General features: G+C 40.3%; 1 pseudogene; it reads left to right on the top strand.

Annotated features, from left to right (window-relative positions):
- Window positions 1-11,170: 11,170 nt before the first annotated feature.
- LOC119803809 overlaps window positions 11,171-14,725 on the top strand; it is a 60,752-nt pseudogene continuing 57,197 nt past the window's right edge.

Below are 14,725 nucleotides of genomic sequence, written 5' to 3'. Positions count from 1 at the left end.
TCTGGTGCCCTCTTCTGGCCTGCAGGTATACACACAGACAGAATATTGTATACATAATAAATGAATAAATACTTAAAAAATCCCATTACCATGGATTTTCATATAGGCTGTACATGTAATCTCAAGATTACATCTCAATCTTGTGGGTATTTAGTCTGAATTATCAAAAGATGATCCTCACCTAAATTATCTAATTCTTAATCAATAGAAAATATACTGGGATATGCTTCATAACCAGATCTAGTCTTCCACATAGACTGTAATGCATAGGCCCTGATTTCTATCAATGACTCAGGCTAACATAGGAGAATGGCGATGTCTCTGCAATTCCAGACAGCTACATACAATTCACATATTTTAGACCTCAATGCAAAACCAAGTAGACTAACTGCCACTATCAATTAAATGCACAAGGACAAATACCTTAGAGGCTGACTTGTCGAGCCAAGATCGAGCATAAAGCAAGTTTGCATGCCAGTTCCTTACTTGCGAAGTCAGGCTGATAGCATGAAGACATAACTCCCCACGCCAAGGCACCTGCCTCCACAGCACCAGAGCCTGGCTCACAGCAGTGTGTTGCCATGGTTACTCACTCACAGTCTGTCTGGACATGCAGTGTAAATGAGAGTTTTCTGTTGGGTATATACATAGACATATAACTGTATGGAAAATAAGAGCAGAGAGATTTCATGATGCAGTAATGAGAAAGCTACCAATAGAACATGTGTGCTCCTTTCCTACCCAACAGATAGAAATGTTTAGTTCTGACCAACATTCGTGGACATTCTTCTTCTTCTTCTTCTTCTTCTTCTTCTTCTTCTTCTTCTTCTTCTTCTTCTTCTTCTTCTTCTTCTTCTTCTTCTTCTGATGATGATGATGAAAACCTTAGTACAGTCTTGGAGCTTGGTCCCCAAAGACCACAGTAGACCAGAATTACAGAAGGTTCTGTATGGAGTCGCTTCTTTGAATTAGGAATCAGGTTGCCTAGGCCTACACAAATTGAAGGCTTAGATGGATGGAGTCTTACCCTTAGGATACCTTCCTAGGCATCAAATGCTAAGAAGGGCCTTCTCTTTAATGGTGCTAAACTTCATGAAATGTTCTCCTTCTTCTTCACCACAGGACTGCCCTTTAAACTACCTCATGCTGGTTTTCTCTATTATACAAATATTCTCTAACTAATTTTTTCAAGGATTCTTTTTCCCAACTCAAATCCTATGAGCTCAAGCTCCACTGTCAGCACTGATTTCAATCCTCCCACATTCCTAGTCTTACAACAACAGCTAATTAAGGTGCTCCCGGTACACCTTCTATGCCTTTTTCCATCTAAAGTCCTAATATCGTTCACATTCCTCCAAAAGACAACGTTCCCATGTCCTACCCAGCAATAAATACTTCTTTATATCACCTGTTGATCTGACTAGCCTGTTTCCTGCTGCTATTAAATTCTCTCTAACTAAAATCACCTCAGGTAATGAATAGGTTTATTTGACTGATATTGCCAGATCACAACCTACAATTGTGTGACCTTAGGGTTGAAACTCAAGCTAGGAATGAAAGTCAAAAACCACAGAGGAACATTGTTACTGACTTTTGCTCTCGCTTAGTCACTGCTCCTAAGCTAGATTTTTTCATTTTTTTTTTTATTTTAGGGGGGTGGTTAAGTGATTTATTTTCTTTGTGATTCTTTTTTTTTCCTTGATTTATTTCTGGCTTTATTTATTAATTTTTTAAAAAAACAAGATATCTTATATCATTATACATACCAATCCAAGTTCACACTCCCTCCCCCTCCTCCTATTCCCTCTATATACCCTCCCACCCCACCCCATCTAATCCTCAGAGAAAGCCGGGTGGTGGTGGTGCACGCCTTTAATCCCAGCACTCAGGAGGCAAAGGCAGGTGGTTCTCTGAGTTTGAGACCAGCCTGGTCTACAAGAGCTAGCTTCAGGGCAGGCTCTAAAGCTGCAGAGAAACCCTGTCTCGAAAAACAAAAATAAAATAAAATAAAATAAAACAATCCTCAGAGAGGGTGAGTTTGAAGACCCTCCCTGCTATATCTAGGCTGAGCAAGGTATCCATCCAAAAAGAATAGGTTTCCAAAAAGCCAGTACATGCAGTGGGGATAAATCCTGGTGCCACTGCCAGTGGCCTGTCACTCTGCCCTACTCATGCAACTGCCAACCACATTCAGAGGAACTAGTTTGGTTCTATGCTTGTTCCTTCCCAGTCCAGCTCGTGTTGGTGAGCTCCCATTAGCTCAGGTAATGAGCTAATGATGGGTGAATCCATCAAGGTCTTAACCTCTTTGCTCACATTCTCACTCCTCCCACTCTTCAACTGGACTTCGGGAGCTCAATACATTTTTCCAATGTGGGTCTCTGCCTCTGTTTCCGTCAGTTGCTGGATGAAGATTCTTTTTTTTTTTTTTAAAGATTTATTTATTTATTATGTATACAACATCCCTTCCATATATGCTTGCTGCTTGCATGCCAGAAGAGGGCACCAGATCTCATTACAGATGGCTGTGAGCCACCATGTGGTTGCTGGGAATTGAACTCAGGACCTTTGGAAGAGCAGCCAGTGCTCTTAACCTCTGAGCCATCTCTCCAGCCCCCTGGATGAAGATTCTTTAGTTCTTATCCTTCTCAGGCCCACTTGCTTAGTGTAATAGGAGACTCTGTTTTCATTTCTCAACTGCCAAGACCCAATGAGTAACACAGAAACTATATTAATTATATTACTCTATAATAAATGGCTTAGGCATATTCCTCATTAGCCCTTGCATGTTAAATAAACCCTTTTCTATTAATGTATATATTGTCACAAGGCTGTGACTTACTGGTAATGTTCTGGCTTCTTCTCCTTCAGTGGCTATGTATATCTCTTTGACTCAACCAGTTTTCTCTCTTTGTTCAGATTTCCCATCTGCCTTTAATTGGCTAAGCCATTGGCAAAAAACAGCTTTATTCATCTACCAATGAAGCAAGATACATACAGATGGACATCCATATCATCTCCCCTTTTCTGTCTGACTTAAAAGGAAGACTTTAATTTTAACATAGAAAACATTACATATACAAAACAGTAATCAAACAACAATTATAGCTACAATATTTAGTCAACTTACACTTTCCAAATTAAGGTAAATAATCTATCATCTTCCTATCTTCATGTATCTAAACTTTTATATCAAATTTATTTTTTACCATATCTAAGGAAAACTATAATTATAACTATTTAGTTCTCAACTCCATGAAAGAACCCAGAAGGATATATCACTAGCCTAGATTGTCTGTGGAAACAAAAGCAGAGCCTTTTTCCCAAAGTAACAAACCCTTACTCTAATTTTGAAGTCAAGATACTTTGAGATGGAGGAAGGACAAATGGGATCAAACTGGACCCTCTGAACATGGCTGACAATTTGGGCAGATTGAGAATCCAATGATAATGGCACTGGGATTTGTCTCTACTTCACGTACTGGCTTTGTGAGATCCTAGTCTATTTGGATGCACACCTTCCTAAGCCTGGATGGAGGGGGGAGGGCCTTGGATTCCCACAGGGCAGGGTACCCTCCCCTCTCTTAGGACTGTAGGGGTAGGGGGGAGTGTGAGTGGCAATGGGAGGGAAATGGGAGGGGAGGAAGTGGAAATTTTGAATGGTATTATTTATAATATGAAAAAAAAGGAAGACAAAATAATATATGTAACCCAGACTCTTTGTATATTTTCCATATATTTGATGCCCCTTGATTTATTCATTTTTTCCTTTAAGAACCCCAGTGTAATATCCTTAAATTATTTTTTAATCTATGACTCTGTCTGTAATTATCCTTTGTCTCAAGCCCATGTAAATTTATCCAATTGTGACCCATTCAGAGGCATTTTTTAAAAATCTATCTTTACTGCTTATCTGAAAACCTTTTCTGATCAGGACCATTTTTTAAATGTTAAATGGGCATGGTTAAGAGAAACACTGTGGCTTTGCCTTTTGGCTCCACCTCATCCAACATGGAGGAATGTTCACCACCAGGTGTTCATGCAAAGCCTACTCCAGGGACATAGCGGGGGGTCTATGTCACCACTAAGCAACTTGTAGAACTCTGTTCACAAACCCCAACTAAGTGTTCTGTAGCAGAAACTCCAGAAAGAGCCACAACCATTCTACCATTCTTGCTGACTGCATGAAACAGAAAATCATCTCATCTCATAACAAAACTACACCTCTGCTTGCTGCCTATGAACAGAGCTCATCTGAAATAATCCTGCTACCAAAACGCTGTAATTGACTCCCATTTTTGTGCTTTTAGATGCCCTTGTTTTAAACTTTCTTAGGCTTTATGTGGATACATGTTGTCAAACATTAGGTGCTATAATGTATACAGAGACTACACTTTTCTCTTCTGGCTTCCTAGACATGAATAATCACCTCAGAATATATAATTATAATGGTGTTTGGCCAACACCTCACATATATTCCGAGTTATCTCTTATTTGTTAAATTCATCCATTTCTATGCATCTATGTATCACCATGAAGCTGTGGATTATAGGTAATATTCTGGCATTTTGCACCTTCAGCATCCACATGGCATTTCTTTGACCCTATCTTTGTTCAGACATTCCGCGTGGCTGTACCTTACTAAGTCATTGGCCAAGACAACTTTACTTATCAACCAATAAAAGCAAAGCATATACAGATGGCCATCACATATCAACTATGGTATGGCTTCTGGTCTCCCTCACAGTTCCTTAAGGAAGAGCCAGAGGAGAACCCTATAAAGAATCTGCAAGCTACATCCAACTGATATGCATTCCCAGGGTGCCACAATAGCTAAGACTGCCCAGCTGGGACTCACAGCAAGAGCAGCTCCCTCTTCTGGGTTACCAGAATATACAGGACAGACAAAAGAAGCCTTCCCAGCTCTGCCTTTCTACCCTAGGGGCATATGGACCTAATCTGGTGTAGGGGCCCTGGTCTACCCTTGTTCCTGGGGCTCATCTTGAGGACAGTTTCCGGTCAGCTAACTAAGCATCCTGTTTGTTCCTGTGCTCTCTCTGCCCCGCCTGGTGATTAGCTGTAGGGCATTGTTGACTCCATCATTGGTATGGTAATTTCCCACCTTCCTGGGCGGAAATCCTTGTGCAGCAGCGAGGTATGGTAATTTCCCAACTGTCTGGGTGGAAATCCTTGCACAGCAGGGAGGTATATAAGGATTTCCCCAAAATTAAATAAATGGCATTTAGCTGATCTCCTTTCGAATGACCCAGGTCTCTTTGTGTGTTCTTTCAATCTCCAGGCCCTTGCCTGACTCGCATATGGTACAATGGCATGCGAACAGTACCCGAGGGGGTAACACAGAATCGGGTGTTACAATCTGGGAAATAGGAATTTTAGTAAAAATACTTCTAAGATTCCTAGTGAACTTCCTGTTCCTCTTTTAAGGCACACTGTCCTTCTTCTGTGAATTCCAATAGACATTGTCCAATCCAGCCAACCCGTTCTTTCATAGCTGGGAAGGTCTGTAGTCAAAAGCAGGTCACATGCAAACAGTAACTGTTGTTACTGTGTAACTGCTGTTAAAGAAACACAGACCACAAGGGGCTGGAGAGATGGCTCAGAGGTTAAGAGCACTGGCTGCTCTTCCAGAGTTCAATTCCCAGCAACCACATGGTGGCTCACAACCATCTGTACTGAGATCTGGCACCCTCTTCTGGCGTGCAGGCATACATCAAGGCAGAATGTTGTATACATAATAAATAAATAAATCTTAAAAAAAAAAGTCCACAAATTAGAAAATAGTGAGGAATCAATGAAAGAGATTGTAGGCAGGAAAGAAACTGTGGGCATGATCATAATTTGAGTCATAATCTCAAATAATTATTCCAAAAAATTGAAAGACAATCTATGGCAATGTCTCCCAGAGACTAGGGGTTTGTATGAGAGCAAACCAAGGATTACTCACATCCTTTTCCTGTGGCTATACATCTTAAATGATGAAATTAATAGTCCTGTCAGGCAGGGCCACACTATTCTACCCAGACTTTCTATATTGGTTGAACTAGTATCACTTCAGTAATTTGATTTTGTGGTAAATCATTCCTGTATCCAGATTAATTTCATTATAAAATTGATCCTTTATCCAGATTATTGAAAGTGCTGTTCTATGGACCCCAAGTAATGGTCAGCCAGGACATTGATGAATCATCAAATGTTAATTAAATAACTCTGCATTGATACTCTCAACTAATATTGAAGCAGGAAATTGCTTCCCCATTATTTTCTCCCTCTTTTCTGCCCCTCCCTTTCTGCTTTGCCACTACTCCAGAATCAAAGGTGGTCAATGAACTCAATTCTTACACAGGCCTCACATCATTTGCATGTCCAAAAACGAGACACAGAGAATAATGGACACTCATTAACTGGTCAAATTTCCCATTATCACTGTGCTGCCATGGCTTAATATTGAAGGATTTGCAGGGCTGTCTTCCCAGTGCTTGGCAGCAGAGGTGGGATTAGGTGTTCAAGCAATTCTCAATTACTTAGCATGATGCAAGCTTAAGCCACAGAAGACAATATTCTACAAAGACATCAACAATCAGCATCACTTCAAAAAATGGACTGAAACTATTAATGACATAGAAACATTGGAGAAGAGAAAAAATAGAGATAGTTGCTTCTATTCTGGTCTGAAGAGAGAAACCACTCTCCACATACAAACCCTCTTCCTGCAATGGATATTCAGTTTCATGACTCAAATGTGTAACTTTGAAACTGAGGTGCTACGATCACTTAATTTAAGATTTTGAAGGTGTCATACAGGACAACAAAGTCATTGCCCTGAAGAGGAAAAGACTGGGACCAAAGCCACTTATGTCAGGCTAAGATAGCTAGTCTCAGAAAGGAATTTCTAAAAGCCTGAAAGTACGGCTGTCTAGAACTGATAGGACTTCCCCAGAGAGAATTCACTCTACAAATTTGAGAGATTAATAAAGAAAAATCTCTTTAATTATATGGTACACCCACCTCTGGCTACAGCTCAGAGAGCAGCCAGGCTAGAAGGGATTCTGCATTCCACATGTTGTCATCCTGGCATCTTTTAGGTTCAGGCTCCACACTGTGAAGACTTTAAATAGGGACAGAAGACTGCAAGCCTATACCAATCCCTCTTCATTTCTAAGTCCCCAATAAAAGTCAGAAAGATTAGCAGACAGCTATTAACTACTCTATTTTTCTTTTTCATTGACAAGTCAAGGCCAAACCTGGAAGGAGTTAGTTGCAACTTGTTTCCATGAATGCATCAACCCTGTTGAAGTTGACTAGGAAGGTGTTTGTACACACAGCGTCCTGCTCCCGATACTCTAAGCAGATGAAGCCACAGAGCAAAGTTATTCAGAGGCCTGCCCTAGGCCCAGGAGTTAGCAGGACCCACGTGGGACATCACAATACAGGGAATATGGCGGCAGGTTTCCATGCAGATCAAGGAAGGACCCACCATAGGGTGTTCCGCACCTCACCCTCTGCTCCTCCGCATCAGGAGACAGCGTTCCCTCACTCACCATGTTGTGCTTCTCCATTTTGCCAAAGCTCTCAGCTCATCATCTCCCTGCAACAGCAACTGCACCCGAGAACAGGAATCCACTGGCACCAGCTCCTCTTCAAAGCCAAGACTGAAGGCGGCTGCCCGGAAGAGACCTGCCCTGCTTCTGACTGGCAGGTCACCTGGAGTGCATGATTGGCTAGAGATTCCTGAGTGGCAAGAGCACCTCCCACAGGGCTACAGTGTGTGCTTAAAGAGACAGAACACTGGTTCCTGTCCAATCCATTCACTCCAACAGAGAACTTCTCCAGATCTGAGAACATATGCATTTCAATAGCACTTGCCCCTGCCTACAAAAGCAATCAATGTCATCTTCTTGCACTCCATAGGAACTTTCCTTTTTTCCTCCTGGATGCAACGTGACGAGCTAGCCTGTACAGTGCACTGTGCTAGGTGGGTGGAATAATTTCCTGTCCCGCAGGGGTAAGGATGCCTAGAACACTAACAACTAAAGAGAGTTTTAAAGTTACAAAATGAAATATTTGCTCTGTGGCTTCATGCTGAGGTCAGATGAACTGTCGGTACTTTTTACATGGTTTTCACAGGGATTTCACACAACAGAGAAGAGAAAAGCAGGGGCCAGATCTCAAACAAGATGACAGGTCTTTCCCCCATCAGAAGGCTGGATGATGGCTCCATTGCTTTACAGGTTTTATTCCTGACATTCAGAGCAAACTCCAGGCAAATGAATAATAATCAAAAGAGTAGTATTCATGGAAATTTGAATACGTAGAGAATAATGAAGCTAGAAAGAATGTCTTCATGAGCAGTATTGTTAGCCAGCACATCTTCCTCCATGGTCAGGTGAATAAAATATATAGCTGCAGTATTTAAGATTCTCTACATGAACAGGACAGGTAGAATGAATCTCACCATGGATGTAAAAAGTAGGCGTATTAGAATGTCTCACAAGCTGTAGTCCAGGAAACTTACAAACAACTGCCTACCAATGGCAATTGAAGAATCCAATAGCTTGCTTCTCAGCCTTTTGTCTAAGGTCAAGTGAAGAATCCAGTAGCTGTTCTGCCCAAAAGGCTCTGGGACTCAGCTGGTTTTAAGTATTCACCAAAATTACAATGAAGTAGGCGCTAGTGCTGGTAAAGGAATGAGTTTGGTAACCAGAGCTAGAGCACAGAGGCAAAAAAGAGACTTTTCTTCAAAATACTTTATATGTGACAGCTGCTACCAGAACGTGAGATGCTGGCTAAAGTTGGGTCATAATACCTTCAGTAAGGTATCAAGATACAAGATCAGCTCAAAAAATCAGTAGTCCTCCTATATACAAATAATAAAGAAGCTGAGAAAGAAATCAGAGGAGCATCAACATTTACAATAGCCACAAATAATTTACAACATCCCAACATGATTCTTCGCGGACCTTGAAAGCACACTACTCAAATTAATATCAGAAAACAAAATAGTGGAAAAAACACCCAGGATAGCCAAAATATCCTGTACAGTAATGGAGCTGGAGGTAGCACCATGCCTAACATAAACCTGGATTATAGAGCTACAGTAATGAAAACAGATTGGTATTGGCATAAAAGTAGGCAGCTTGACCAATGGAATCAAAACAAAGACTCAGATATGAATCCATAGACCTATGAACACTTGATTTTTGATAAAGAAGCTAAAACTATACAATGGAAAAATGAAAGCATCTTCAACAAATGTGCTGGCATAACTGGATATCAAAATGAAGAAAAATGCAAGTAGATCCATATCTATCCCCATGCACAAACTCAAGTCCAAATGGATTGAATACCTTAATACAGATCTGGCCACACTGAACATGGTAGAGGAGAAAGTGGGAAGTAGCCTTCAGTGCATGGGCATAGGAAACTACTCCCTAAATATAGTGTCAGTAGCATAGACACTAAGAGCACTGATCAATAAATGGGACCTTCTGTAACTGAGAAGATTCTGTAATGCAAAGGACTCAGTCAATAAGGTAAAAAGGCATCCCACTGAAGGGGTAAAGATCTTGCCAACCCCAAATCAGACAAAGGACTGATCTCCAAAATATATAAACTACTCCAGATATTAGACATCAAATTCTAAATATTCCAAGTAAAAGTGGGATACAGATCTAAATAGAGAAATTTCAACAGCAGAATCTCAATGTCTAAAAGACACTTAAGGAAATGTTCAACATCCGTAGTAATCATTAAAATGTAAATCAAACTGACTCTGAGATAGCATCTTACAATAGTCAGAATGGCTAAGATTAAAACCACCAGTGATAACTTACTTTCTTACAAGACTTTGAGGTAAGAATGCCTTAGCCGGGCGGCGGTGGCGCACGCCTTTAATCGCAGCACTTGGGAGGCAGAGGCAGGCGGATCTCTGAGTTCGAGGCCAGCCTGGTCTACAAGAGCTAGTTCCAGGACAGGCTCTAGAAACTACAGGGAAACCCTGTCTCGAAAAACCAAAAAAAAAAAAAAAAAAAAAAAGAATGCCTCTAAACATCTCTGTTTTTACAATGTGAACATGTTCAGAAGTGGATTTGTTAACTGAACATGCTTTAAAAAGGGAGAACTTCACATGAGCATGTTCTGACTCCCTAAGTAAAATCCCCATGCTTCCTTTGTTGAGGAAAAACACTGTTTTGAAAATAACTCCCACGCACTTTGTGCCTCCTGCAGGCAAGTATTTTTTCTCATTTCTTCTCTTTTGGCTGTTGAGATGTTGATTTTGGGTAGTCAAACTGACTACCTCTGGGATTATCTAATAATTGATAATACCTGAGAAAGATTTTACTTAAAGGTTTTGAAATGGGAAAAACGTTCATTAATCTGCATAATTGGAGATGATATAACCACCTTTAACTGCTTGGTGGCAGTGCACACTTTTAATAGCATGACAATCATTTTCTTTTGTGACCTTAAAATTCTCTTCAGCTGTTAATAACTTTTCCTTGGTGGGACAGGGAAACACTGCATCCACCTAGCACAGCACAGTACACAGTACAAGCCAGCTGGCCACATTGTGTCCTGGAGGAAAAAGGGAAAGTACCTGTGGAGTGCAAGATTCTGACGGTGTCTGCTTTTGGAGCCAGGGGCAAGTGCTTTTGATATTTTTTTTTTTTTTTTTTTTTTTTTGGTTTTTCGAGACAGGGTTTCTCTGTGGCTTTGGAGCCTATCCTGGAACTAGCTCTAGTAGATCAGGCTGGCCTCGAACTCACAGAGATCCGCCTGCCTCTGCCTCCCGAGTGCTGGGATTAAAGGCGTGCACCACCACCGCCAGGTGGCAAGTGCTATTGAAATGCATATCTCGACCAATCTAGAAAAGAGCTTTGACTGGGGTGGGAGAAATGGTCAGGAAGCACTCTGCTGTGTTTTTAAGCACACTACAGCCCTGTGGACAGTGTGCTTGTCACTCAGACCACACTAGCCAATCAGGCCGTCCAGGTGACCTGCCAGTCATAAGCAGTGCAGGGCTCTTCCGGGCAGCCACGTTCAGACTCGGCTTTGCAGAGGAGCTGTCTTAAGTGGTTTCCTGTGCCGCGGTGAATTTGCCGCTGCTGGCAGGTGATGAACTGAGAGCTTTGGCGAGCTGGGAATCAACAACATGGTGAGCGGGGGAATGCTGTCTCCAGATGGGGAGGAGCAGAGGGTGAGGTGCGGGAGACAGAGTGGTGCGTCCTCCCGGGATCCGTGAGGGAAGCGGCCGCCAGATTCCCTGTGTTGTGAAGTCCCATGTGATCCTTGTTAATTCTTAGACCTTGCGACGGGCCTCTGAATAACTTTGCTCCTTGGGCTTAAATTGTTTAGAGAATTGGGAGCAGGGTACTGTGTGTACAAACATTTTTCTTGTCAACTTTAATATGTCATACTTAGAGAGGCCTGGTTTCTCCAGTATCTTCTCGAAATTGAGCACTTTACATTTAACCTTACATACAATCTCCATTTATGTTTAACTATGTGGACGGTTTCAAGGCAGCTCACCCGTTGGGTAGCGCTGCACTTCTAAGCTGCAACATAGAAGAGTTGAATTGCTGATATAAAGGATTGGCCAATGCCTTGGGAATAGTTCAGTCTCACAAAGTAGAATTTAGCTGAGGGAGGACTGCCTCTAAATCACCCAAAAGATAAATGTGTTTTAATCAGGGCTGTTAGAGATTAGGATGCTAGGGTACACATTGTTCAACTGGATTGTCCAGATATTTGGCTCCAAATGATTACAAAGAAGCCATCACTGATTTAAAACCAGACACCAGACACATCCCCATATGAAAAAAAAACCAACCTCTAACAAGCTTTTCAAGGAGGCCTTACAGGTTCCTAACCTCCTTTAAGGCCTGATGTCACTTAACGTTCCAGTTTTCTATTTGTGAAAAACCCAGTTTTTCCATATCGGCAATAAGACACCAGGTGACATATACCTATTATACAGTCAAAAAGTTTTATCATAATTTAGTGTATTGGATGTATCTCCACTAACAAATATTTAACCCTTAAAGCAGCTGTCATTTATAGCAACTCTGGTACCAACATCAAAGGGGAAAACTCGTTTAAAAAATGGTGCAAAAGCCATTCTGGACTGTAGAACAACATATCACAGAAAGAGAATGAATACAAGTTTGTGATTTTATATATACATACTCCAAGAAGTTTATCAGTACTCAAATTATTTTTATTGCTGTATTAGCAATGAATTTTGGGGGATATATTCTCAAGGGCCATATAAAAATAGATTCAAAAAACATATTAAATTGAATTTCTAGATTAGATGTTTCATTTAAAGAATATCTACAACAAATTCCATGTTTATATATGAAAAGTTATATAACTTTATATGAAAATGTCATGAAGTATTTTTCTACACTATGCTAAATGTATTTCCCAAGAGGGAAAAATTAAAGTTTCTAAAATATGTTAGATTAAATTACAAGACCATTATAGATATTATGAACATGCATCAGTTTACAGAATTAACCGTATACAAAATGTATTTCTCAGTAGAGATCATAATGAGTTGGGGACAACCATCCTTTACAGCACATTATCAACTCACTTTAACCACAAGTGTGTCCTTGGTATGTGAGCACAAGAAACAGGTTCATTCCCTCCTCATCAATCCATCCACAGATTTACTTAGAAGGTGAAGGTGTAGAAATGTGAAATATGTTACATGTGTTTTTTTTTTCTTTCTTTCAAACCACATTCCAAGCATGACATAGCAGCCTGAAATTATAAAATACTTAACTGAGCTTTAGTAATCTATACAGACTGTGTGAATGTGAATTAAGTTCTCAAATTAGTACATCAAATAACAAAACCAGCATAAAGCAGGCTGAAAGCATTAAACATTTTATATATGAGTTTTAAATCATTTAATTTCTATAGAACAATGTTATTCACAATATAATATGACAGAAATCACCACAGGAATGATATACTGATTGCTATAGGAGTGTATGGAGCAGCAGCTTTGCATTTTTATAACTATTATTTGTTTATAAAAATAAAGCCTCTCCAGTCATGCCTACCACATTTTTAGGTTTGCAATGTAAGTTAGCAGGGAATACCACATAGTTCAAAGAGAAAATGTCTCGTCATTTTGAATGTGGATTATCTGTCTGAAAAATGAAATATACTACTAAACCCTGAAACATGCATGTCTAGATTTACTTTTGTCCAGTTTCAGGCCATTTGCAATCACATTCTGTTTATATAAATACCAAGAGGATCTGTCTGCGGCTGCGGTTGAATGAGCTGCGGTTGCAATGGTGGTAGCAACTGAAGCGGCTCCATTGGCTCCACCAAGTGTCCTGGATTTGTGGGTGGGGGAGGAGCCACAGTGTTCGTAGTTTCTACAATGTCTCCATTGTAAAAGAAAAACTAACACTGTGGAATGAATGTTTCAAGGACAGATTGATGGCTATAGCGGTAGACAGAAACTCCCGAGTTTCAAAATCAGGCCTCATCAAAGTTGGCCAAAAACAGATGGATAAGTTGTCTGCTGTCATTAGGTTGATTTTATTTTGCTGACTAGCCCTGTCCAGATGTGTTTAACCTTTTCAATTTTGTGGAGAACAGCTTTTTTATAGTATGTCTTTATTTCTTCCTTGACCCAGGGGTAGTTTAATAGAGCACTGTTCAATTTCCATGAGTTTTTAGGCTTTTTGTGGTTAGTGTTGTTGTTAACTGGTAACTTAAACCACAGTGATCTGATAAAACACAGGGGTTATTCCAGTTTGTGTGTGTGTCAAGTGTTGCCTTGTTACCATGTTTGTGGTCCGTTTTAGAGCAGATACCACGAGGTGCTGAGAAGAAGGTATATTCTCTTGTGTTTGGGTGGAATATTCTGTAGATGCCTGTTGAGTCCATTTAAGTCAAGACATCTGTTAGTTGTCTCATTTTTCTGTTAAGTTTCTGTCTAATTGAACTGTCCATTGGGGAGAGTAGGTTGTTGAAGTCTCCTACTAGTAATATGTGGGATTTGATGTGCATTTTAAGCTTTAGTAATGTTTCTTTTACATATGTGGGTGTTCTTATATTTGGGGCATAGATGTTCAGGATTGAGACTTCATCCTAATGGATTATTCCTGTTATGAATATAAAGTGTCCTTCATCTATTCTGATTGTCTTTACTTTGGAGTCTATTTTGTTCACTATTAAGATATCTATACTTGTGTGTTGCTTAGGTCCATATGATTTGAAAAACTTTTCCCAACAGTTTACTCTTAGGCAATGTTTGTCTTTGAGATTTAGGTTTGTTTCTTTTATAAAGCAAAAGGATGGATCCTGCTTTTGTATCCATTCTCTAAGCTTGTGCCTTTTTATAGGCGATTTGGATCTATTGATAGTAAGATATGTAAATGACCAGTGACTGCTAGTTCCTATTATATTTCAGTAGTAGTGTTTGTGTGTTTCCCTTTTTGGGGTTTGTGGATGTCAAGTTATCTGTTTTCTGTGTTTACAGTTAGCTTCCTTGGTTTGGAGTTTCCCTCTAGTACTTTCTGTATAACTGGATTTGTGTGGATAAGTATTGTTGAAATCTGGCTTTGTCATGGAATATCTTGTTTTCTCCATTGATGGTGGTTGAAAGCTTGGCTGGGTATAGTAGTCTGGTTGAAAGCTTTGCTGTGTATAGTGGAGTCCGTGGTCTCTTAGTGTCTTC

This window comes from Arvicola amphibius, chromosome 18 (genome assembly GCF_903992535.2).
Source record: "Arvicola amphibius chromosome 18, mArvAmp1.2, whole genome shotgun sequence".
Lineage (NCBI taxonomy): Eukaryota > Metazoa > Chordata > Mammalia > Rodentia > Cricetidae > Arvicola > Arvicola amphibius.
The sequence above is the reverse complement of the archived record's forward strand: the minus strand, read 5'-3'. Positions and strand labels throughout refer to the sequence as shown.